Below are 25,352 nucleotides of genomic sequence, written 5' to 3' on the forward strand. Positions count from 1 at the left end.
CGGGCAAAGTAAGACCCAGACATGAACTGGGGCTTTCCTTACCTGAGCCAAGCTGGCGGCCGGAGGCCTTCAGTCAGCCTGGCTAACCAGCAGGTGCACAACCTCACTGTGAAAAGACTGGTGAGATCAGTGAGTGAGAAACATGCTGTGGCTCCCCACCTTCCCTCAGAGGCCCTTTCCAGACCCTGATCCTAGCAAGCAGGGTCTTCTAAGTCTATTCTCCTCCATTTCTGCACAGCCCTGTCCAGATTTTTTTTCTAAATGGACCCTGAAGTCCAGTTTGAGAGAGTTCACAAGACAGAAACAACAAGCATAATGAACCATATTTAAAATGATATTTTTTCTGCCTTTGGAGTTTGGTTAATTTATAATCTATAAAAGTCTCTGCATAATTGTATCTTGATTAAAATGGTATAATTAGGTGCTCTGGATCTCTTTCCCCTTTCCCTAAGATTATTTCTGTCTAATTGCTTTAATCTGTGTTTTCATGCACCCACTAGAAAATCAAAGCATGCTCCCATGAGGATGCGGGTGAGAGTGAATAAAGCTGACGACTCATTAAGTGCAGCAGAGAGAGGAAACTGCATCTAAATCACCACTATATTAACGAGGTAAAATAAAAAAATCAAACTGAATAACTAACAAAAAAAGGAGGATTAAAAAAAAATAACAACCACAACAAAACAACCCGACACATATTTTATTATTAATTAAGAACATACTGAATAGAAAATTGTGTGTTGTTAAAACAAACTTCCTCCATTGTTGAAGGAGAGCAAAAGGTCTGGCAATTTTAATTCTCCAGATCTGGAGGTGTTTTGGGGAGGGAGCAGAGTGCAGCCCTGCTAGGGACTGAATAAAGTTCACTGAGCAAAGGTTGGAAGACCCGGAGAGGGAGGACATCAGTCCAATACAGCAGTTTAACAGCAGTGACACAATTATTCTCAGTTTGAATGAGAACTGGATTGGACTCTAGAGAAAATGGTAATGGCTGGCTGACTGCATTGCTGGGGGGGCTTGGCAAATCCCTCAAGAGCTGATGAAGCCAAGTCACTGTCCTAAGACCAGAACAACTTTGCCTATTCCTTCCAAGTGACTTTCTGTCTTATTATCAATGATGATCAGGTACAGACCCTGGCAACTAGCTCCAGTACCCTACAAACAGATCACTTATTTCCTTCTGAGTGAGAAGTCAGACAAACAAGGTACTTTAAAAAAGATTCTGTCTGCGTATATGGTTTATTAACAAATGCTCTAGTCTCCTGAGAAGACCAAGGTAGTGCTGTCCTCTGGTCTCCTGTTGCAAGGGGGACTGAATGTGCTGTTTGCTATTTGCCTAGCTCAAGTGTAATTCCCACCCGTTGCAGTGCAGAGAGGCTGATTTGTGCCCCAGATGTGACAGAAGAACTTTGTCACCACCTGTGCACAGCACTGTTTGCTTTCAGCACTGCTGAGCAGCCCAGACAGGGCACTGTGCTGGTGCAGCCACTCTCTCCTGGGACCTGGAGTTCTGCACTTTGTGGCACAGATGTAGTTGGTGATCCAGCTGCCCAAGACATGGGTGACTACAATAATTTCCTGCATGGCAGCTGATGGGATAATACTGAAAAAGAAAGGAGGATCAGCTGCTTTCAGCCCTTGAGTTCAAGAAGAGCCTAATCTAATTAAGTGGAGACCACTATCAAATTACCAGCTCTCTTTTAACGTAGCCATTTTAAGTGGTTTGGTGTATTTATAGCAGGCAAGTTAGGGAGGGCTTTTCTCCCTTGAGGTTACATTTGTGTGTAAGGGGAAGATGTATAATGTTAAGACTTCTGCTTTGAATTACTTCTCATCCCTAGCCTAGAAAACATTTTGCTCAAGGTTTAAGATACCAAAATCTGATCCTAGCTAGTCTCTTCCTATGCCTGTGATTGGAATGTCTGTCTGGCCTGTACCTGAATCTTACTGCAAGCCAGCAGCCCAGAAGTTTCCTTTGGGGATCAAGCTTTCCTTAAAGCAAATCCTTGTGCATCTATCTTGGGTCAGTCGACAGCCTTGAAAGGGCAAGAGGAGGGGCAGGCTTGCTATGGTCAGAAGTCAGCAGCCTTTTCCTGCTGAACTTCGAAGGGGGTGGCATGGACATGTCACCAGTTATTAGAGAGTGAGTGGAGAGGCTCTCAGCCCCACAGCCCAGCACGCTGCTGGTTGATGGAGTGGCCCCAATTTGTCTTCCCCTGATTAGTGTCTCTGGCAGCCTGCAGCCTGCTCCCTGTAATTCCATCTCTGGGGGAGCTCCTGTGTGGCAGGATCTGTGTCAGATGATCCCCCAGGCTCGAAGGAGGGAGGAGATGGGAAATGCTCGTTAGGAGTTGTTTCCATGCATAACAACAGTAATAATCCTTAGCCTTTTATCTAAAGCTTTTACAAATGTTAGTTCATTAACTTCTTTCAATCACCCTCTGAGGTGAGGATTGTTATCCACGGGATTGGACAGATGGGACAAGCTGAGATGTGGAGTGCCCAGCCTGAGGCTGTGGGACAAGTCAGTCAGTGCCACCAGGTCCTCCTTTGCCCTCCAAAAACTTGTCTCTCCTCTCCTGATGAGGGGTGGGCTGGCTTCTACAGGTCACCCTGTCTCTGACAAGAGGAAACCTGGCTGGCAATGTTTGCTGATTGTCTCTCTGGCCACAGAAGGGCTTTTCAAGAGGAGCTGGCACACTGAGCCTCATGCCTGTGTCTCACCACAGAGTGCCACCAAGGGAGGGCTTGACCTGCAGCACACCTAGGCTATGGCACTGCCCTTCCTCCAGCTGCTGAGGCCCCCAGTGTGTTCTGTGTCTGTCAGGTCACCTATATTATTGCTTGTAAGCAGAGAGGAAAAAGGAAGGAAGGGAGAGAGAGATATAGAGGTGGGGAACAAAGCAGAAGACTTAGAAACAAGAGGACTTTTTGTCTCTTTCACCATCCTCATCTCCCTTCCAACTGGGATTCTTCTACTCTTAATGATGTGTCTCATTCTTGATGTGAAAGATTAAAACCCGAGAGATTAAAAGATTACACAAAATGGATGAGATGGACTTTGCTGTCTCTGTCCCTCTTGCTGGGACAGACCACTGGGAAGCCTCTCCTGCTTTTCCTGTCTTGATTCCCCTCCCTTCCCCTCCCACACCTTGATCTTTGCAGATCAAAAGGCCCTTGCCTTCTGATGGTTTGAGCTGTGCTGGCCACCTTCAAGGCCACTCTGATGCTTGTGCAGGGGCAGATGGAGAGAAAGGATATGTGTGAGCTTGGGGGAGCCCAATGACACAATGCTTTAGATGTCTGTCTTCAGACATTTGTCCTCTGACGAACACTCCTTCCCTAGGTGGTCTGTATTGCTGGAGAGCTCTAGAATCAGGCAGGAGAAAGCTCCAGGGTGTCCTGAATCCGTTGCAATGGAAGTACCACCCATTGTGATGTGTCCCCCTTGGAAAATGAGCATGTGGGAAGAAGGTTGGAGCAGGCCAGACTGCTGTTGTATTCCTTTGGCTATTTCTCCTTTTACAGAGCAGGTGCCAGCAGAGGTGAGGGGCCCTCTGAGTAGATCTTCAGTTCTGACAAAGAGATTTTTTCAGAAGGAAGTCTGATAGAGCAGATATTTGCTCCTATTCACTCTTGAGATGTTGGGGGTGTGGAGAGGAACATTTGTTGCACTTTGGTTGGTCCCTCTGTTCTCTGCTCTTCTGTTTCCAGACTGCTTCAACAGTCTGGCTTGAGCTGTCCCACGGTAGTTCCAGGTCAGAGCTGGAAAAACCCAACACCTTTCTGCCCTTTGATTTTGTTGCTCTATCCTTGCTTGAGTTTTGTTGCTCTTCTTGACAGTGCAAGAGCCAGGAGAGTTAGAACTAGCTTTCTCTGAGCAACCACAGCCAGGAGAGGGAAGAAAGTCAATTCCATACCTAGAGGTGCTACCTCATTCCAGGAGAACCTTGTGTCTGCTCTGAGACCTCCTGGGGACAGCAGGGTACAGCCCTTGCCCCCTCCTCTATGTCCACAGCTATAAGAAGAGAATTTGGAACCACTTCCATGCTGGAGTCTGAAAGCAAGTTAGTGTCCAATGCACTCATGGGTTGAGGGCATTGTTATTTCCCAACATGCTGTCCCTTGCATTGAAAACTGGGCCCCCCTCCATTTGGCAAGGATTGAGTCATCGTCACAGCAGAGCAGGAGCCGTTCGTGCTGTGCAGTGCCTGCGCAGTCCTTGCTGTCTCCCACAGCCACTGCAACATGCATCTGCCCATGCAGAAGCAGCCTCATGTCTTTATTCCTGATAGATGTCAGTTCCTGGAAAACAATCCCTTCCCTCCCTCCTCCTGGAGTCCCAAAGCCAGGCTGGGAGGCTGGGAGCACAAGAGCAGGGAAGGAAATCTGCCAACTTCATGTTTCTCCCTGTCGCTCCCTCTTTAGCTGCCTGTGAGCGAGGTTGCAGTAAAATAATGAAATAAAAGCCAAGGACCAGAGAAAGCTGATTCATCCACAGCCCAGGGCCAGCGGCCGGCTCCAAGCAGAGCTGTAAAATCAATCTGTCACTGTTCACCGCAGTACAGATCAGCGGAGAGATTCTGACTGCAACGAGGGCAGAGCCCAGCCTTCTCCCTTGGCCTGCTTTCCCCATCCGTGGGACCCACTTGGGCCCCTGTGGGAGACGGGCAGACGGGCAGGGGAAGAGACAGAGAGGGAGAAGGGCTGATCCGCCGGCTCGGCGAGCTGGAAGCGCTGCCAGCGAGGCTCCCCTCCCTGGCAGCACACCGCAGGTAGTGCAGGAGACTGCGTGGCTGCCTTCCCTGCCCGGCCCTCCCTCCTGCCGGGGATAAGCGGCACAGGGCGATGGGCGAGAGGGGGATGGCTGGCTGCACTCCCCGCCCCTACTCCTTACGTGGAGTGTAGGTACCATCCCCACTGAACTGATAATGCCTAGGCGGGGCACAGAGGGTTAAAAAACCAGTTTTATCATCCCTTTTGTGACTCCCAGATTCTGGGCTGTTCTAGGACTTAACAACTCCCTGGCATATGTTGGGAAAACACTAGGGAATTGCTCTAATAAGGTCAGCTCCCTTGTTCACCCCTAACAGAATCTCCAGTCTTAGAGGACATGGCAACCCAACAGAGCAGGAGCTCAGCAGAAAGGTCTAAACCTGAGTGGTTTTTGGGGCTGTTTTGATCCCCATTAAGGGGGCAGAGAGGTCAGGCCTGACTGTAGGTAGTGGTCTCAAAGACATCGGCACAAAAGAATTAGAAGGTGATTCTTTTTCTGTACCGCCGGACATAGGAATGAGGCACCTCTGCAGCTGACTTAAAGTATCTATGACGTCCTTAGGAGGTTTTTTTTCCTCTCTCAGTGATTTTTTTTTTTTATTTGTGAAGTAAAAAACAACAGAGTCTTTCCAGGGCTTTTTGCAAGGTCAGAGCCTCTGCAAAATAAACATGGGGGTGAGCTTTTGTATCATGCAGATCATCTGCAATAGGACAAATACGCATGGAGGGACTGGCTTTGAATCAGATTGAGGACCCAAATGTCCCACACTGCTGGAAATGTGGTACTTGCTTCTGCTTGTCTCTTGAGGCACTTCTGTTCTGCTGGAGTTAAGTGTTGTTCCTGGGTCAGTGGGAGTATGAGCAAATACCATTTGACCCCCAGAAGAAGCCCTGGTTGCACAAGGATCCTGCCCTAGCCCTTCTGAGTCCAGAAGGGATGTGTGCCAGCAGGAGAGCCTCTGGGAGGCTCATCACAAACAGACTGCAAGATGATCCTGGAGGAACTCAAGCAGGAACAAATCCTGCATTAATTTGGAGTTGGAAACCTTTTCTCCTACTTCAACACCCTCCAAAATTAGATACTGTCTGTCCTTGGAGGAAGTAGAGAGAGATGGAAGCAAGTCTATGTTCCTTTAGCTTTTAGCTTCAAAAGAGCTTGGAGGAAACACCCCACAGTCATAACACCCCAAAGTGATAAAGGCAAGGAAATTTGAGCCTGTAGTTGCCAAGACAAGCTTCCTTCTCTGATTCTGGGAGGTGTGAGTAGTTTTGGCATTTAAATCCACTGGGAACAGATGTCTACAGATGGTCCAGGGAACATCCAGAAGTGTCCTCAGAGCTGCATGCCTGTCTGCCTGAGGAGTGTGTGGGTCTTTGTGTGTATTTTTGTGTCTGGGTGATTTTTCCCACTTGGGCTTGCAGGTTTGGAGTACGAGAGGGCACAGCAAGCTTCCTATGTGTCATTTTCAAAAGAGTTGATGGCTTGTGTGTTTGTGTCTAGTGGGCCAACTTGTTTCTTCATGCCACGCAGCTGATGTTTGCAATCCTGGGCCTCCTTCTGTAGATGGGTCCTTTGTGCTTGCCTGTGTTCTGAGGGAGGCAGCTCATTCCCTTGGGGCTATTTATTGTTTGCCTCCCCATGCAGAGGTTTATTGGTTTGGTGTTCTGTCCATGAGGCTTTTGTAGGCCTGTGAGAAGATTAGGGGCAGTCCTCTGCTTGCTGGGTTTGGATTTACATGAGATGATTACGCATGACCCCTCATGCAGGGGGGTCAAAAGAGCTCACCTTCCTTCTATAAAGCTGCAGGCATGAGACAGATGGGGCCATTACATTGCTCCGTGCTCATTTATTAACTGGAAGGATGGGGACGTGGGCCACAGGTGAGCTTCTTCAGAGGCAATGGGTGTCACAATACAGAATAGAATAGAATAGAATAGAATAGAATAGAATAGAATAGAATAGAATAGAATAGAATAGAATATCCTGAATTTGAAGGGATCCACAAGAAACATTGGGTCCAGCTCCTGGTTCTGCACAAGACAACCCCAAAATCACACCATGTGGCTCACAGTATTGCTCAAATGCTTCTGGAACTCTGTCAGGCTGGTGCTGTGACCAGTTCCCTGGGGACTCTGTTCAAGTGTCAACCATCTTCTGGGTGAAAAATCTTTTCCTAATATCCAACCTAAACCTCCCCTGCTGCAGTTTCATGCCATTAATATAATATATTTAATAGCAGTGCTGCTTGCAGTGGTGTGGGAGTGTGTCAGCCTAATTCTTCTTCAATTTCTGGACTGCATGAAGAAAATCACTAGTTTGCCACTAGAGGTTACACGTTTGTATATTCTGTACCTGAGTCCATGTGAGTGCTGAGGGTGGCAGGCTTAGATGGCTGTTTACCTAGAAGCTGTTGTAAGCATGTTGGTATTTCTGCTGAGGGGAAGGTTTTCACCTAGTTGTTGCGTGTGTGTTATGTTTGTGTGAAACAGGGGGGCAGCAGGTGCCTGTTCAGGTGGGAGTGGAGGTTTCAGGGCACTTCCATTTGTTCTTGAAACCTCTATGCATGCCCAGATGAAGAATGTGGCCAGCTGGCCCAGGAACATGTGGGGTTGAATTGGGCCTGGGTAAATGCAGATGTTGGGGCAGGCTTTTAATTTCAACGTAGCTTCTGAGCAGGAAGCAAATAGTCTCACAGTACTCAGATGGACCTGGAGACATTTATGAGCTAGACTGTATGATGTGGTTGCCTGGAATAGCAGGAGGCTGGACTGTGCATCCTAGGAAGCCAGCTCCCATCCAGTGTCTATAAGTTTTTTCAGCTGTTGCTTGTGTGCATGTCTCTGAGAGAGCAGGCAGTCCCTCCACTGCTGTGGTGAGTGTGAGGGGTGCATCATGTCCCTTCAGCTGTGGTCTTGCTGTCTGTGCAGGGATTATTTATGTCTGTCAGGTGTGCTTCTGCTTTCTGTCAAGGAACTGGGGAGTTATTTCTTAAGAGTGTCCTTGTGCTTGGTAATGTGCTTTCCTAGCAGGTATTGCCTGTGTGAAGTATTTGGGGGCCAAGCTGTGGCTGAGTCCCCAACACCTGGTGCACATGGGTGCTTGTTTCTGACTGTGAGCAAGATCTCCATTGGTCATGGCACGTGTGGGGTTGGGGAGAGGGTGATAGAAGGTCTTCCAGATGTACAGGTGGGTATGTGGCTCCAGGAGCTTCCTGAGGAGCTGTTGTGTTTCTGTGGTGGTGATTTGAGGAGGTGTGTGATAGACAATGTCCCCGGAGCAGTGACATGCATGTGTTTGTGTGTGGATGAAAGGTTTTCTCCACCTCCTGTTACGTTTTTATGTGTCAATTTTTTTAGCAAATAACACAGGGGCTTGTATCCAGGTGTAGTTTCCCATGGCTGTTGCATGTACCTGTGTCAGTAGGTGTACAGCTGTACAGCTGTTGTATACATCCATTTGTGTATGTGTGTGTGTGTGTGTGTGTGTTTGTGTGGCTCCTCAGCAGCTGTTGCTTGTAGCTGTGTGGTTCCTAGAAGCTGTTGTATTTTCATGTGGGTGACTTAATCCTGAGAAGCTGTAGCCTCTGTGTGTGTGCGATTTCCCAGCAGCTGTTGTTTGTGTGTATTCCCGGGAAGCTGTTGTGTGTTGTGTGTAGCTCCCGAGCAGCTGTTGTGGGGAATTGTGTCTGTGTGTGTGTTTGTGCGTGTGTGTGCGGTTCCCAGCAGCTGTTGCATGCGTGTGCTCATGTCTCCGGTGGAGGCCCACCCCTTTCCGCCTGCACCGGAGCAGTGGCTGTGCAGGCGAGGAGAGCTCGGAACTGGCTCCATGAGAGAGGGTCCTTTGCCTGTCAGAGCCTTCCCAGCCGGGAGAAGCAGTGCCGCCGGCTCTGGTCCCTGAGCCCTATCAGCCGAGCCTGTGGCGAATTAATCACTTGCGTTTTAAATGCCAATACAGCCCTTTCTGCCTTCTTCCCCCAGTGATGCGGATGCGGCGAAGGCAGCAAATCCTCCGGCTGTGCGTGCCCTCCCTGGACTGCTGCTCCATCCCCGCCTGTCGTGCTCGCGCGTGTGCATGGCTGGGAGCGCTGCCTAGGTGCGGCCGGGAATGAGCCAGCTGCGGGGCAGGGAACGCTACAGCTCCGAGGGGTGACACCAGTGGGGGACACCCCCCGCATAAACACATCTGCAGGGCTGCAAGTTGCTCGAGGACCGGGGTCTTTTGTGCCTCCACTTCGTCTCTGTCATGCCCCGTATGGAAGCTGGGAGCAGTCACCCCTCCAGAAGCAGGTACGTGTATGTGTGTGCGTGTGTGACACGTTTTTGTGTGCAGTCCTTGTGCTGCTGCCTCGCGTGTCCTCGGCTCCCGGCTGCCGGCCGTGCTTCCTCTCGGAGAAGCAGCTGAGATTGGAAAAGGGGGAGAAGGGCAGGATGCATGGATTGCCCTTTTCCTCCAGCTTGTGCACGCACTCCCTGGGGGTTGGATGCCTCTGATCCGAGGATGAAGGCAAGGGGTGAGTGCAAAGGAGATGGGGAAGTGGCCTAGGGGGTGTGTGTCTGTGTGGGGGGGGAGATTATGCCTACATGGGGTGGTGGGAGGGAGGGAGAGAGGCTTGGAGACGGGTCTCCCTTTCACCGTGTGTGTGTGTCTGTGTGTGTGTCTGTGTGTGTGTGTGTGTGTGTGTGTGTGTCTGTGCTCTGTTTAGGACTGGGATGCTGAATAGGTTCAGGGCTTGCTGCACACAGCTGGGTTTGACCTGTCTGCATCTATTTGGACCTTGCAAAAGGAGGTGATATATGTATCTATATGTACATGTGTCTGTGAATATAGAATGTGTGAATAGATGTGAATATATGATCTGTGTGAGTTCATGTGTGTATCCATGTATAGGTGTAGCTATAGGTGTGCGTATATACCCCCCACACACATGCACACATGTGCATGTTCAGAAAAGACAGTCCTATCTGTGTATCGCCTGCAGTTATGGGACAGAGAAGGAGTCAGTCTCATCCCTCAGCTCCCTGTTCCCTTTCTCTCTGTAAACTTTGCAGGGGAGCCTCTGCGGACAGTGGTTGGTCTGTGTCTGTGTGTCTGTCCGTTGTGTGGAGTGTGGATATTCGCCTGGTTTGCATGCAAGGGAGTGAGTAAATCTCTCCTCTGCTCTCACACTGCTCTGCCGGGAGACTGGCTGGCTGCAGAAAAGTCATTGCGTGGTGTCTGTCGGGTGTGTGAATGTGTCTGTGCTGGTGGTGGGAGCCGCGTGTTTATGTAGGGGCCCAGGACAGCTACTCCAATGCATATGTAAGTGTATATGTATTGCCTGCAGGGTGTCTGCATGCCCGTTTATTCCACCAGAGAAAGCATGCCCACATTTTTATGCATAAGGATCTTCCTGCTTTGGGGCATGGGATGGGGGGGAGGAGAAGCTGAATGAATGAATGGGAGCAAAAGGAGGGGAAGGAGGAGTGATGGGGGGTGGGGGAGAGAGACGAACAGGCGCATCCTATTCTCATCCCAGGACAGGCAGGAGTGCACAGCTGCCGCTGCTCCCATTCCAGAGCTTGGATCTGGCTGGGGAAAGGCAGCATAAATCAGCTAATACTGCAGGAGGCAGCACATTCGGGAGCTGCTGTGCGTAATGCCCTCTCGCGTGTGTGTGCTGGTGTGCCCCAGCCCTGCACTGTGCACGCAGCACACGCGTGCGTGTCCCGTGTCCGAGTGTGCACAGAGCCGGGCTGGCTGTGCACAGACACCAAACAGCCTCCCCAGTGCCCGGGCAACAAACAGGGTGTCTGTGATGGGGAGGGAGAGCATCGCTCCTGTGCTGCGGGCAAATACAGCTGGCACAGGTCCTCTGGCACCCACTCTGGGCTCACACGAGCACGGTAGGTGCAAACAAAAGGGGTGCACAGGGTGCAGGCCGGACTTAGGAACTGCTCCCCTTCCTTTCCCCTGAAGGCTGCAGAGCAGGACCCTCCTCCCCACTCTGGAGGCACAGAGGTATAAACCAAGCTGTGCAGCAGGGAGAGCATTGCTGAGATTGGAGCGGGGTAAAGATGATGTAGGGAGTGGAGGGGGGCCCCATGCCACTGGAGGGGCCTGGGGACTGGGGAGCCTGGCTGCATTGCATGCTGTGAGCCAAGGAATTTGTCATGCACGGAGAGTGGGAGGGAGTGGGAGTGTGTGTAATGTGGGGGAGCTGGGGTGGAGGGGGAGGAAGGAGGCTGTGCTGGGGTATGAGGGAATTTCTGGTGAGCCCTACGTCCCCACACCCCCCCTTCCGGGTCCCCACACATCCCGTCACTCCTGGGTCCCAAGAAGCGCAGCCTGACAGCATCGCTAATGTAATATTCAAAGGAAGCTTCATTTGCATGGAACATGCATTATTAATATATTTAAATACAGCCCCCCTCTCGCCTCCCTGCTCTGTGCAGACCGTACCAGCAGCAGTGAGGAAGCTGCAGGGAGTGGAAGGGTGCCGATGCAGTGCCAGGGGTGAGAAGCAGACACTTTAATCCCACTGATTTCCCCAACCTACCAACCTTCCCCCCACCCCCAACCCCTTCCCCACCTGCCACCCTCCTCACGCTTTTGTTTTCCCTGGGGGGAGATTGGCTTTCAAGGCACCCATCCCACAAAGCATGCAGATTTGTCGGCATGAAGCAAACTGCCTTCATTGCTCTTCCCCCATCAGAAACTACGACACCAAGGGAAGAACTGTGCATGCATGGCCTTTCCCACTCTGCCCCAGCTCCAGGCAAAGTGGGTATTTGGGAATGTGCCGTCTGATCCGCTGCACTGGTGCAAAGCTACGCTGTGGAGCAGAAGCCACTCGGAGGATAGGGAGGGCATTTGGGGAAGGGGGGCATACAGAGGTGGAGGTTTTGCTGGGGGGCAGCTTGCAGTTAAAATGGGAAAGGTAACAACTGCAGGGAAGGCAGAGGGAGGGAAGCATAGCTGTGATGATGTCCGCGGTGTTTGTTCTTACCTGGGTCATGTCAGAAGCCAGATGCAGCTCCGGGCAGAGTGCAGCTGCCTCATCTGACCCTGTTGAAGAGTGGTGAAAAGCTCTGCCCACCTGGGAAAAAAGCTACTGGTCATATCAGGGCCTGTTGAAACCACCCAGTGCTCTTATCAGCTGTGTCAGAAAATATCAGCATACTTGCTGAGGAGAGAGACCTGGCTGTTCTCTCCTTCATCCTAAATACTGTGGGGTTTTTTCCCTTGGTCCTCTGTAAGAATGGACCTGGGCTAAGTTGTTTCTTTTATTAGTGTGAGGGAGGGCAGAGGACATGTAGGTAACACCTCTGTCCTCACACTCTTGTGAGCTCGTGAGGGCTGCCTTGCTCTGAAGGGATGTAATGTCCCAAAAAACACTTGCAGCCCTTGTCCATGCCTGTGCACCAGAGCAGACAGCAGCAGCTTAGGTGCAGAGCAAATGTGTTTCAGCAAAATATCCCCTTTTCTGGGAACAGAGGTGGTTTTGCTTTTCTCCTTCATGGAGGAGCAGAGCTGTCCTGAGCAGTGAGGGATCCCAGGCTGCTGGCAGCTATGGGGAAAGCTGGAGTTTGCCTGGTAGCTCTGCAGGTTCTGCTGGTGAGGATTGCCCAGACTGGAGTTACAGCAGGTGCTTGAGCAGTTCCAAAGGAGCAGAGAGCTCTGTGTCCCCCAGTGCCTTTCCATGTGGGAGGAGGGTGAGGGAGGACATGGAGTGAGCTATTGAAGGAGAGGCAAGCTGCAGGCATGGGAGCCACCTCTTTTGCCAGGGTAGTGGGGCACTGAAATCCCTTCTGTGGTCTGGAAAGGGAGAATGCAGAACTCAGGGAGCAGACCACGGGGTTCTGACCCCCCTCCAGCCCTTTCTCTTTGCTGGGTCAGGATGAGTTTCTCACAGCTGTGAACCAGATGAGTGCTGTTTTTAAATCCTCAGATGAGTCAAGCTTGACACTATGGAGGTGACAATGACTGTGGCACTGCTGTTGTGTTTGCTTCAGTGGTGAGCTGGTCTGGCAGCAGTTACAGCCCCACTTTAGCAGCACTGCACTTGTGCCCTGACTTTCCTGTGCTCCCCAGCTGGTGCTGGTTTCGTGCCTTGCTTTGCCCTGACCTCCTCTTTAAGGGTCTCCTGAGTAGTTCAGGGGTACATAGCCATTGCCTGAGATGAACTGGTTTCTCACCAAATAATTTTCTATCACTGAGGAGAAATGACCTCATTTTCTCAACATTCATAAGCCAAGAGGAAACCCAGTTCCAGCTGACCAGCTGAGGTACAGAAGGAGGGAAGGGCAGTTGTCACTCTTTCCATGGCATTTTAAGAGGTGGCAAACAAGCTACCAGGAGTCAGGTTGAGGTGAGTGACTTGATGGGTTTTGTCCCTAGATGTTGCCACGTGCAGGGAGTCTTTAAAGGTTTCCAGGCATCACTGGTGTGGGGAGTCTCAGTGGCTACATGGTGCCCTACAGCATGGCATCAGATGCTACAGAGATAGGCATGGATCAAATCCCCACAGGTGAGTCTGTTCTGCTGTTGGAGGTGAAGCTCATTCTGTGCTGACCTGACTGATGTGCTGGGGCTGTTCTTTCTTGTCTGCAATCACCCTGGGGAGCGCATCTCCAGCTTTTTCAGCCCTTTAGTACAGAATTTCTTCCCAGGTGATGCTCTGGGGAGCTGATGGTGCAGTACGAATTTCACAGAAATGAGAAGATGTGTCTGGGGGCCAAGAATTTGTGTTCTCTATACATTGACACTCACAAAATGTTAATACCTGTCTGGTTTAGGTAAGCTGTAGGGGAAAGACTGTTTGCAAGAAACTGTGGGTGCTTTTGACTCCTTTGGATGTCTGATAGCAGAGAGATGGAGGAAATTCATCCTTGTGAGGAAGGATCATCAGTAGCATGACTCAGGGAGGGGAGGTCACAGAGTAGGAGGCAGGATCCCTAGCTCTGCCACAACTGCCCTCTAGAGAGTCCCTTTCTTCCCCTTTGTGGTCCTCAGCTTTCACCTCACTTCTGAATAGCTTTGGTGATAATGTAATCACTATGGAAGGGTCTGTAGATACGAAGACTGGCTCAGTATGATGCATGTGCTACCAGTTGCCTTAAGGCAAGGTGTCATATGTTTGTCTTCATTCTTTCCATGGCTCATAGGCTCAATCTGCAGACCAGATGGGTCAGAGCTGCCTGTATATTTTTAGGCTACTGTAAGGACTCCATGAGCTGCTATCTTTCCTCTGGGAGCATTGGTTTATGCATGAGAACATGTATGTTTATGAGCAGGGAGAGCACCATTTTCTGCTAGACTCTGTCCTGTCCTCTTGTGTGCCCAGGTTACATGTGCATGCCCAAAGTCTCAATATACATGGCTGTCATTCCTGCCTTGTGGCATTATCCCTGTGTGTGTGTTCCTGTGTGCACTCGTGTGTGATGCAGGTCACTGGGGGTTTATTTGTGGAGTGAACACGTGTTTGTGTGTGTGTGCCTATGCACCTTTTCCATATCCAGGATCTGATGTCTCTTCTTGAGGTGTGTGACTATGTAAGAGTTTGTAGTCGTGTCCCCTGCTCAGCTGCAGGTCATCTGTCCCACCTGTCCATGTGTCTTCTTCTCCCCACCTCTCATGAACCTTCTTCCTCCTCTCTCTGGGGAGACAGCCTTGAGTTGTATTAGCTGGTGCCACCTGTATGAGGTGAGACAGCTTTCCTGACATCCAGAAACTCAAGGACACCCAGAAACATCAAGCCTTGAAGCACTGGGGAGATTGAATTCATGTTACGTCCAAGGCCTTAGTAAGATCAGTCTGGAAAACCTAGCATGCAGACCTGGGTGCTGTGCTAGCTGAAGGAAGGTGATAAATAGGAGGGAGTTCAGAGAAGAGCTATAAAAATTATGAAAGAGCTGAAGATACTTATTTATGAGGAGAGATTAAAAGAACAAAATATGTAGAGCTTGACTAAACGATGATATGTAACAGTTTGTGTGTATTGAGAGCTGTAAACACCAAGGAAAGGAGGAGATTGTTTAAAGTGGCAAAAAATGGGCAAAGTGAGAGGTATGGATGAAGTTGAGCAAAGAGGAGAATACTTGTCTCTTGAGGATACATGCAAGCTTCCTGCTGTGAGTCCTCAAGCTGTCTATGAAATAGTGTGGCAGGTTCCTGGAGATGCAGCTGCTGGCAGCAAGGAAACATGGTGGTGGGAAGGGGTAGAGGGAACAGGCTACACTCAGCCCTTGGTGGAAGTGGAGTGAGCTGCAAGGCCTCCTCTTTATATGCAGCACTGCCAGGGAAATTCTGTGAGATGTTTGATTGTCTTTCACCTTTTATTGATTCCCTGTCCCGTGGCTGGGAAGAACCCACAGACAGTGCTGTTGAGGGAGCAGAGAGGTGATACAGGAGGAATAAGTAAACAGAGTCTGATGGAGGTGGAGGACATTATTCCCTCTACCCTCTCTGGCTGGAAAGGTAGTCTAGGAAGGAATCTCACAGGAAGTGGCTGTAAGTGAAAAGGGGCTTTTCCACATCATCTTTCTAGGACACTACAAACTGAACCTACCAAAGCAAGGGGTTTATAGTGGGGTCAGGAGGATCAGACTTCCCTCCTCTGAATTCCTAGTCACAGATGGCCCAGAATTGGGACAACAAGGTCAGAAGGATTAATACCCCTCCCTTTTTTCCTCATTGCAGTCATAGGCCAGGAAAATTGAGCGAGATCATAATAAAAGGATTAGTGTGGAGAGCCTGCCATGAATAGTGTGATAGACAGGTCAGGGAAATGGAAGGGAATTCAAGGGGGTTGGACCTGTTACAGATGGTCTGTTTAAAGAGTTCTGTGTTTATCAACACAGGGAAAGGGGATTTGGTCTTAGAAAAGTCTGGAAATAGGCATTGAGGGAGCTAGGGCTCAAGCAGAGGTTTTATTCTCAACAAGGATCCTTACTGGAATGACTGGTTGAAATGATACCTGACATCCTTCCAGCTTTTGGTCAGGGGAAAAAAAATCTTTCTTGGAATGAGCTATGTTGTTTGCTGCCTTGTCCATCCATCTCCAAAATGATCTGATGCACCAAAATGATACTGTTACTCAGAGCTACTCTTCCCCATGACTTCTGGGTCAGTGTAGCTATGGAAAGCCATAGGAATACAAAAAGGACCTTACCAAGCCAGGTCTGTGGTCCTTCCAGTGCAGTATCTCCAGCTGCAGCAGAAAAAAGGAATAGCATATAGGCAGGACAACTGTGTAGTAGCACTTCCTCTGAATACCCTTTCAGCCTCACCATATTTGAAGGACCCAGTGCTGGAAGATCTGTTGTGCACTTTTAGTTCTCAGTGGATTTATTTCCTCCCTGAATTTGTCCTGCCGATTTTTGAGGTCAGATAAGTTTTAGCATCCTCAGAATCTCACAGTAGGAAGTGGTGCAGCACACACATGCAGTTTGTCTTGAACCTGTAACTTTCTGGTTTAATTTCCCGACCCTTCATCTTTGAGTGGCAGGAGGTTGTTAACACCTCTTTCCCCTGCCCTTCCTTTGTCATGTGTGGTGTTATAGACCTGTCTCATTCCATGGTCTCTGTTGTCTCTTTTCCTGTATCCCTTCACCTTTCATCTTCTGCATCTATCTGCTGCCTCCTTCTTGGCTGCGGTGGTGTAGCTTTTAGCAGCAGGACATGGGGCATTGCTGGGTGGGAAGTGACATCACAGCAATGAGCTGCACCAGGTCCACTCCGGTGAAAATGTTTCAGTCAGCTGCAGTGCCCATACATGGTACAGGAGGAGCTGAACAAGCTGGGCAAAAATTCTGAAACCAGCTGAAGGTGCCTTGGTCATCAAGATAGAAGTGGGCAGGCTCTGGGGAGGCTTGAAAAAGAGGAAGGGGATCTTCCATGATCTTCCCAGACACAGAAGTGAGGCTGACAGGTTGGTGGTTCCCAGGGTTCTCCTTTCTACCTTTTTAAAGATGGGTACAGTGCTTCCCTTCTCCCTTTACCTGGAACTTCATTTTACTGCCATGACTTTTTAGATATCATGGAGAGTGGCTTGGCAACCACACTGGGACAATTCTCTCAGGGATGCATATTGTCAGGGCCCATAGACTTATGTATGTTCAGGTTCTTTGGGTGCCCATGAACTTGAACTTGGAGTGGGAAGCACTTTGCTCTCCAAGTCCCCATCCTCCTGTCCATCCACTTAAGAGAAGTGGGAAGAAATGTTGTTATTGAAGACTGAGACAAAAAATTTTATTGAGTACTTTAGCCTTTTCCTCATCCATTGTTAACAGTTTTCCAACATTTTTAATGAGATGTGTACACCTTCTTTAAGCTTCCTTTTCTGGTTAACATACCTGTAAAAGAAGAATAAAAATGAAACATCAGCCATCTTGTGAGTGATCCAACCTATTCTTCAAAAAGAATAGGTTCAGGAGGGGAAAACAGGCTCATGCCAGGGACCAAAGGGCCCTTGTGGGGTGAACAAATGTTGGAGGGTACAGGGAAAGAAGGCACTGTCACTAGTCCTTATGACATTATGACATTCCTACAGAGGAAAATTGTTCTGAGTAACCTTTGAGTCAAGGGCTGTAGGGGACTGGGGTGGGTGGTAGGAAGTCTGTTTAGATGCTGCCAGATGTGGTGTGGGCCAGGGCAAGCAGCAGGGAGAGTGAGAAGACAGCACTGTCAGGAAGGGAAGGAGATGAGCTGAGAGGTCTGCTGTGAAGGGATGGTGAAGGGGTGGAGGAAGAATGCAGAGATATCTCGTAAGCAGAGATAGTGATGACAATCTCTTTAGCAGGCACTTGTGCCTTGGGATTTCAGTCAGGTACCCCACTGGATGCTTCTGGCAGGGAAAGGAGCTCATCTCCAGCCCCAGCACCCTGTCCCCAGCCTGGTAACACCACGGAGAGTACAGCTGCCTCGCTCTTCCTTACAGACCAGGAAAGGTGGTGAGACATTGTATAATATCATGAATGCACAAAGCTTTTCTACCATTAGTCAAGTATGGAGATGGCAAGGGGGAAGTTTTTTTTTCCCCCCCTCTCATTTTCTGTTCTTTCTTTCATTTTGTCTCCTCCCCCATGCTGATTGTAACCTTTCTCCCCTCCCTGTCTGCTCACCTAGCACCAGCTGCATCCTGTCTCTCTGTTTGTTTCCCTTTAATCCATGCAATGGATCAGTGACAGACCCCCACTGTAATTTTTTAAACCGTAGCCCTTTATCTTGAATTGAGCAAGGTCAGGGGAAGCTTCTTAGGGCATCTTTGTATTTTTCTATCTCTGCCTCAGAGCAACTTAAAGGATGGCTCAACAGGATTAGTAGAAAGCACAAGATTGGACAAATGGATTTGGCAGGGGCTGGCTGGTGGGCCTGGGGGAGTGGGAACTTGCTGTGCTGGAAAGTGGAAGAGCTGGGCTCTGCTCAGGGCCTCTGCTGCACCTCTGGGCATGTGAAGGCAGCTGGGCTGAGGCTGAGTGCAGCCCTGGGAGAGAGCCCAGCCTGAGGCACTGCTCCTCGCTAAGCAAGGCTACTTAGCACTGGCTGAGTGCTCCAGGGCCCAGGCACAGGGATATCACTCTGTGCTTCAGGGATCCTTGTTCTCAGCGCAAGCCCTGCTGCAAAGCCCGGAGGGACACACTGGGCACAGCAGAGCCATGCTGGAACAGCATGGGTCAGACCTCAGGGACAAGCCAGGCTCAGGAAGCCATTCCCTGCACTTGTGGGTCCCTGAGACATGCTTTTCTCTTTGCCCCCATCCTGCTGGGTGCTGCTGGCAGCACCAGTCCTCCCCTCCTCTACTCAAACCCGTGCTGGCTCTGCCTGGCCTGGGAGAGGGTCTGCCCCAGACTGACCCTTCACCTGTAATGACCAAGCTCTTTTGAGCAGCCACCTGTGCAGCCAGTCACCAGCCAGTGTCAGAAGGGACCTGTCCCTTCCCCACAACGTTGTCAATCTGCACCAAGCTGGAACCCCCATCATTTATTCTCTGGTCCTTCAAACGACTGCTTCTCTCCTTCAGCTGAAGCCCCTCTGTCCTGTCCTGTATTCCCAGTGCACTGGGGCTCAGTGGTCAGAAAGGAGACTCACCAGGAGCATTTTGCACAGCTGCAGCTGGTTCCTGCAGCCTGCTCCCCTCAGACAGACATCCCCTCCCTCCCTGCCCATGATGTTTGAGCCATATACCCATGGTCTTATCCTGTGTGCATGCGCATGGCAGCATGAATTCAATGTGCAGGGGTGCAGAGATACTTTGGCCTTGCTTTGCCAAGCCTCCCAGAAACATGGGGTGGCTGGGTTAGCCAAGGACATGACTGCTCCTTCCTGGTGCAAGGTTGCCTCACAGGACTTGCCACACTGTGGTCTTCCCATTGTCAGCCCCTCATCTCCCAGGCAGATGAAGGGTCACTCTGGGATCTCATTTCCTCCCCATCATCCTCCTGCAGCAGCCTGGCTGTATGCGCCAGGGTTTGTCTTTGGTCTGGGGCACCCCAGCCTTTCACGTGTGCTGCTCATGGGGGAAGCTCACGCTGTTTCTGCACAGAAGAGGATTTGCATGCATGGTGGGGGAGAGACAGCCTGCCCTGTTTATTCTTAATGCTCCATATTATCTCCATTAATAATGCCACCTCTGCCTTACATGCTAATTAAGGCTCAAGATTGTTAATGTAATAGGGAATTTGGGCAGAGACCACACAAGACTGGCTGGATTAAGTTAACCTTATGGACTGTTAATGGATCTCCTGGAGGGGCATTTCAGCCTAATGAGAATCCAGCTTGAATGGTAATCAGGGGCTCACTCTCTGCATGCCTGGTGGGGCCTGGAAAACTGGCAGGGCTGCAGGGCAAGATGTGGGAAAAGCATCGACAGGAGCTGCTCATGAAGCTGAGCAGGGAAGAGAAGGATGCAAGGCTGGAGGGAAAGACCTCAGTGTGAGGGAAGAATTGGAGTAGCAATGCTGTGGTGCTGCACAGGGGAGAGCCCGCAGCAGGTGCTGAGGCTGGTTCTGTGCTTTTCATGGAGGACATTTAAATATTAGCACAGAGGGCTATTTTCCTGGTTGTGATTGCCAGCAGTGAAAAGGTCACCCAAACTGTCTAAGCCATGAGCAGGGCTCCTCTGTAGGGAAAAAATATCTGGCAAATATTGTCCTGCCTCCTGGAGACCTGCACTGTGGGTCGTGACTGCTGCTAGGCAGTGGATCAGACAGCCAGACCTTCCCAGTCTGTCGTCTTGTACGGTGTGGAGAAAACATCAGAGAAGGGATTTGGTACAGAACACTCTCATGTGTTAAGTGAAAGGCTGAATTCAGAAGAAAACTGGCGACAAAGGGTTCAAAATGGAGCTTAGAGATGAGGCTTTCAGTGCATGGGATTGAGTAAAGTTTGGGGATACCCCAGATTCAGGACTGCAGTTGAGAAAGAAACAGATGGTACTTAAGTGTGAAGGCTCCATTTCATGGCAAAACTGTATGTTTCTGGTCCTGCGTGAAACTGGGTCTTACTGGGAGCCCATGGAGCCTTCCAGGGAAGGTGTGCATATTTTCACAAGTGGTTTCTCTGTGCTAGTTTTGTCCTCCGGAGAGAATAGGTGCAAAGTGGGATATAGGGCAAAAGCAAAGCCTGAAATGGAGGCCAGTTGTTTGCATTTCAGTTTGGGGAGTTGAGTAATTTAGATCAGCCTCAGAACAAACAATAGAGCTCTGGGCAGGGTGTTTGGGAGGGAGGTAGTGATCTGCAGAATAGGCTAAAGAAATAAAGAAATGTCTTTTTGGTTTTCTTCTTACTCAAGTCCCACTGCCCCAGGATGTGATCCAAATGGACAGGCTCTATGCTTTGGAACCCAGCCTGGAAGTTCCCCTGGAAGTGGGATCTGGCTGAAGGTTTAGCCTTCTGATAGGAGCAATAACAGAGCAGCTAAGACGTGTTGCTTTGGCTCCAGAAGAGTGAGTTTGAACTGTGCTGACTGCAATTCCTGCATAAAATTTCTTACTCAACCCCAGCTATGGGTGAAAGTCAGACAGGTATGGCTGCAGCTGCAAGAGCTTCTCCATATTCCCAGCTATAGGGACTGCTCTCTCCTAACTCTGTTACCTTGAGCTGCCCTACCTGAGCTGTGTCAGCCTGAGATGGCTCATGGCTCACATGTGAGCTGAGTCTGGTTTGTAGTGTTTGGGGCTTGGGGGTGGAGGTTTGTTAGTTTGGGTGAAAATCGGTGAGTTTGTAATGCAGTTAAGAGGAATAAGGACATGGAAAGGAAATAGGTCCAGTTCAGGTTGCCCAGTGAGTTTTTTCTTCACTTTCTGGCTCTCAGTATGGGAAAATACCAGGGAGCTGCTAAGAAAGGAGTTCCCTCCCAGTGTGGTGAGTGGGAGTTGGTTCCCAGGGCAGAGCATGCTGCTGCCAGTGAGCTGAGGGAAGGTGAGAAAGGAAAGCGGAGTCCAGGAGGAGAGGCAGTGCAGGAGCCAGACGGACTGTTCCACCCAGAAAGGGGATCCCATCCCTGGAACCTGGATGCTCCCAGGGGTGCTCTCCAGTACATGCACACTCCCATAGTTTTGTGCTGCTGCACTGCACTGCTTTCCCAAGGCTCTGCAGGTGTGCAGTACCACACCAGTGTCTCACCGAAGTAGAGGCTGCCATGCACACACAAGGCAGGGGACCCACCGCCCCCTGACACCTCACAAATGCACCAGTGTTTTCAGCAAGGAGCAGACTCATACACACAGTCACTGCTCAGCCTGCACTGCAGCACTTGATGCACACATGCACATCCCAGACATCCATACCTGGCATCCACTCCCCACAGCAGGCACATGCACAGCACCAACACACAGGTGCTCACCACAGGCCACACATTCCTGCACACGTGGTGCCACATTGTCCATGTTGCCCCCTTCCAGCATTTTCCTCTGCAGATGGGCTCACTCAGGCCAGCACTGACAGGCCCGTGTTTGTGTCTTCCAGGTCCCCCGGCATGTCATCACAAAACTGCGATGTGGCATCTGTTTGAGAGGAACACCAAAGTGCACATCCAAACAAGCATCTGCATCCCACTCAGCTCCTGTTTGCTGTGCTTTCTCAACCCCTTTTCCCTTGTTTAGCCAGTCGCAGTATTTCTTTCCATGCTTCTGAAGCACAGGAGCAGATGGTTTGCAGGTCAGTTTAGGATGATGGTTCCCCTTTCCGCTAGTGGCTCACTTCAGCTGCTTAGCTCAGAGCTGAGTGTCTCAGAGATGAAGATCCTCCTTGCCCATCCACACACAACACCTCTGTGTCACTCTCAGTACCTATTAGAAATTCTGAGTCCAAAGGCCTCTTTAAATTGCCCTCATGACCGTACTTTAACCCAAGTAGCTCTTCAGGCCATAGTGGCTTTTCTAGGTTTGGCAGCATCTGTTAACTTTGACCAAATGAGGCAGCTCCTTCTCCACTCTGCTTTGTACATGTGCCTTGCTGAGACCCAAAAGACTCTCTCCCTTGTCCCCTTTCAGCCTAAATTATTCATCTGCTGTAATGCACAATGGATGTTTGTGGGAAGAGGCACGCAGGTACAATTGAGCACAGTGCCGAGGCACTGACGTTACTAGCAAGCTGAAATTGCCTCGATGCACGGGCCATGCTTAGCTGAGAGAGACAGGAAATTTCTACTCCTTCTAAGCACTTCAGGAAAGTGAATGGTGGTGGCACTGGTGAAGGCAGAGGGGAAGAGGGGCTGTTTGGGACTGAGGTAGCAGTGAGGGCTTCCCTACATGTTTCTTCTGGCTCCTCTGATGCTGCCACATGGACATGGATCTGGTGCAAGCATGGGGAGGTGGGAGTGTGCTGAAGTAGGCGGCTTTGAGGAGTGGAGAATTGTCAGAGTGTGGGAAGTGCACATGAACTGGGAAGGGGCTGAGGCTGCTGGGGCATGTAATGTGTGTGAGGCAATTGCAATGCATACTCCATTGACTACACTGAGGTGTATCCATACATGCTGGAAGCCCATGCTGTCCAATAGCACAGGACACGAGCTTATGGGACTCTTTTCACACTTCCTCCATGTGGCTGGGGCTAGACCCGACTGCAACCCCCGCATTGCCTGTGTCTAAGCCACGCCTGTGCCAGCCTTTTTTCTGCCTGCAAGCTCTTCCTTTTTTATCTGTGCCACCACTGCTCCAATGATCCCAGCGCAGTCGTGGACCCCTGTGCCATATAAGCTACAGCTGCTCTTCCCCGCTGCAAAGCCCATGCTTTCCCCTGCCTTTCCCATTTCCCGGGGGCACACAGGTATGCTTGCCTGCCCTGATGCCGAACCCTGATTGTTGTCCGTCATCGCTGGCAGCATCACGCTGTGACACTGCCGAGCTTGTTAAACAAGCCTGGCAGAGTGCTCGCTGTGCTGTCCCTGGTGCTGGGCCGATCTCCCTTCATTCCCTTGCCCCTTCTTTCCCACTTCGGGTACCTCTTTGTCTTTCCTGGGGCCTGGGGGAAGCCGGTGCCTTCCTGGCCAAATCTCAACTTCCCATAAGGATTTATGCACTTCTTTGCCACGCTTAGGTTTTGCAGTCACATCCCCTGATGCCACTATCAGCCAATTTCAGAGCACTCGGGGCTGGTGGGACTGCGCACTCTCCTTTGCATGCAAATTATGCACATCTAACACCAGAGCAGAGGGAAAGAGAAGGGATGAGTGTGGCTGCTTTTGCAGGCTTTCTGCTCCAGAGACTTTGCCCCCCAGAGTGGGACACATGGGAGATTGTAGAATGGGCAGAATTAACAGTAGTGTGGGAAAAAAAGGGGAAAATCTTATTCATATATGGGGCAGTTAAAGCAGATTTGGTGTGGCAGTGGAAAGTGTGTGTGTGAATTTGCACCTGTGCACTTGCACAGAATAATACAGCTGTCTCTAAAGTGGTTCCAGCTTCATAACTTTCAAGAAAATTTTTTTTTTTTTTTTTTTTTGGTAAGTGGTGCTGGCTGTCTGTGTTTCATGTCTAGTTTGTCTGCCTGTGTTGGATGTTGATGAGTATTTGTGTTTTCTATGTGACAGAATATGTCTGGGGCTAATGTTTAGGATCCAGAAGGATGGTATGCCACTGTGTGGGCTGAGTTTAGGTAGGTAACAGTATCCGATACAATCAGTTTGTATGCTGCAGGCAATTCATAAGCAGAGTATATTTGTGTGTGATATACAGCCACTGGTGCTTGCTTGACTTATGTTCCTGAGTGCATGAGGATGTTTTACGTGCCCTCATTTTCCTACAGATATGTCATTTGCTAATGTGGTTTTTGCACTGGCATGATGTGTGTGTGTGTGCATGGCACTTTTTCTGTACTCTGCTATGGGAGTGGGCTCATTAAATTCTGTGTGTTTGTGCAGTGAGAGTTTTGTTTAAGGGGTCAGGAGCTGGTGGTAGACATGTTTGGGTATGCCGCGTGCATTTGTGCAGGGATCACTATTTGCTGTGCTGTATAAAATGTTTTTGCTGGGTACTCATAGGGGTGGTGGAATAGGCTGGGTGGAGCTGATGTGGCATTGTATGATGGTTGTCTGAGTTATCACGTGTGCATCTTAATACAGATGTGCAACCTTGTAGGTAGGTGCAGGGTGTATGTGAAGAAGAAAAGCACCTCATCCTTTAGAGGAGCTCTGAGTTTTTAGGGGTTGTATGCAAGGTGGTGTGGAAAGACCAGTGAGTAAATGTCTGTGTGTGTGTCCAGTGCGTGTGTGTGTGTCCTGAGTGTGCAGAGTGTCCTTGCAGGTGGTGTGCCTGGGTGACTGTGTGGGCTGGGAGGTGACGTGTGTGCGTGTGGCTGTGTGTGTAGGCACACTTCACCTTCTGCCAGAGCAGCTCTGTCAGCACCTTGCCCTGTGCTGGGTCAGGTACTCTCTCCTTTTGTGCGCAGTGGGACAGCCAGGCTCTTAGCACACAGGCCAACCTCTTTCCCGTGCTTTCAGTCTCTTTCCATCTGGCTGTCTGTCTACTCTGCTGCCTGTGTCCAGTTGTCTGTTCTCATAATCACCGATACGCCTTGACTAGCTCACACCCTACACTGCCTGTGGACTCAGCAGCTGTGCATCTCTCTGTCCCTCCCACACACACACATTCACACACACACACACACCCTGAATCTTCATATGTGGCATATTCAGTTGCCATTGGAAACCTAAGAAAGAAGTGAATCTACCCTCCAAGTCTTAAGCTAGTGGTTTTTTTCCTTTTTTTTTCCCTCCCCTTTCCTCCTCTCCTCACAGAAGGCGAAGTCGTTCGCAATGAATCCATGGCAGCTTCGATCGAGCGCTGAGCTGGAGCACCTACTCACAGGCCACTCCTTCATGTGACTGAACAGAGACCTTTCCCAGCAATCGCCAAGGAGAGCAGAGCCCTGGATTTACCTCCCGCGCAGCCGGGCACCCCTAGCACAGGCACTGCGAGGTAAGGCAGCCTCGGCACCTCTGTCTGTGTCTCTCTCCATCCCGCCCGCCCTCCCTCCCTCTCGTTCCTCGTTCCCCAGAGGTGCGAGGGAGGAGAAGGGCAGGGGTTTCCGCTATGCTGTGAACACAATCTAGGCTTTCATCAGCGCCCTCCCCGCAAAGGAGAGCTGCTCCCTCCCC

At 50.2% G+C, this 25,352-nt stretch overlaps 1 long non-coding RNA gene across 2 annotated transcripts in view; it reads left to right on the forward strand.

Moving 5' to 3' along the window:
- The first annotated feature begins 7,530 nt into the window (after positions 1-7,530).
- The window catches only part of LOC135442551 (uncharacterized), a 50,481-nt gene continuing 32,659 nt past the window's right edge, over positions 7,531-25,352 (forward strand). The window contains exons 1-3 of one of the 2 annotated variants that reach the window (XR_010438682.1): positions 7,531-7,649; positions 8,755-9,063; positions 24,993-25,173. This is a non-coding gene — a long non-coding RNA (uncharacterized LOC135442551). Of the gene's footprint in view, positions 7,650-8,537; positions 9,064-24,992; positions 25,174-25,352 lie in introns of those variants that run through there. The other variant, XR_010438681.1, reaches the window with a different exon arrangement.

The sequence above is a fragment of the Zonotrichia leucophrys genome, chromosome 1A (assembly GCF_028769735.1).
Source record: "Zonotrichia leucophrys gambelii isolate GWCS_2022_RI chromosome 1A, RI_Zleu_2.0, whole genome shotgun sequence".
NCBI lineage: Eukaryota > Metazoa > Chordata > Aves > Passeriformes > Passerellidae > Zonotrichia > Zonotrichia leucophrys.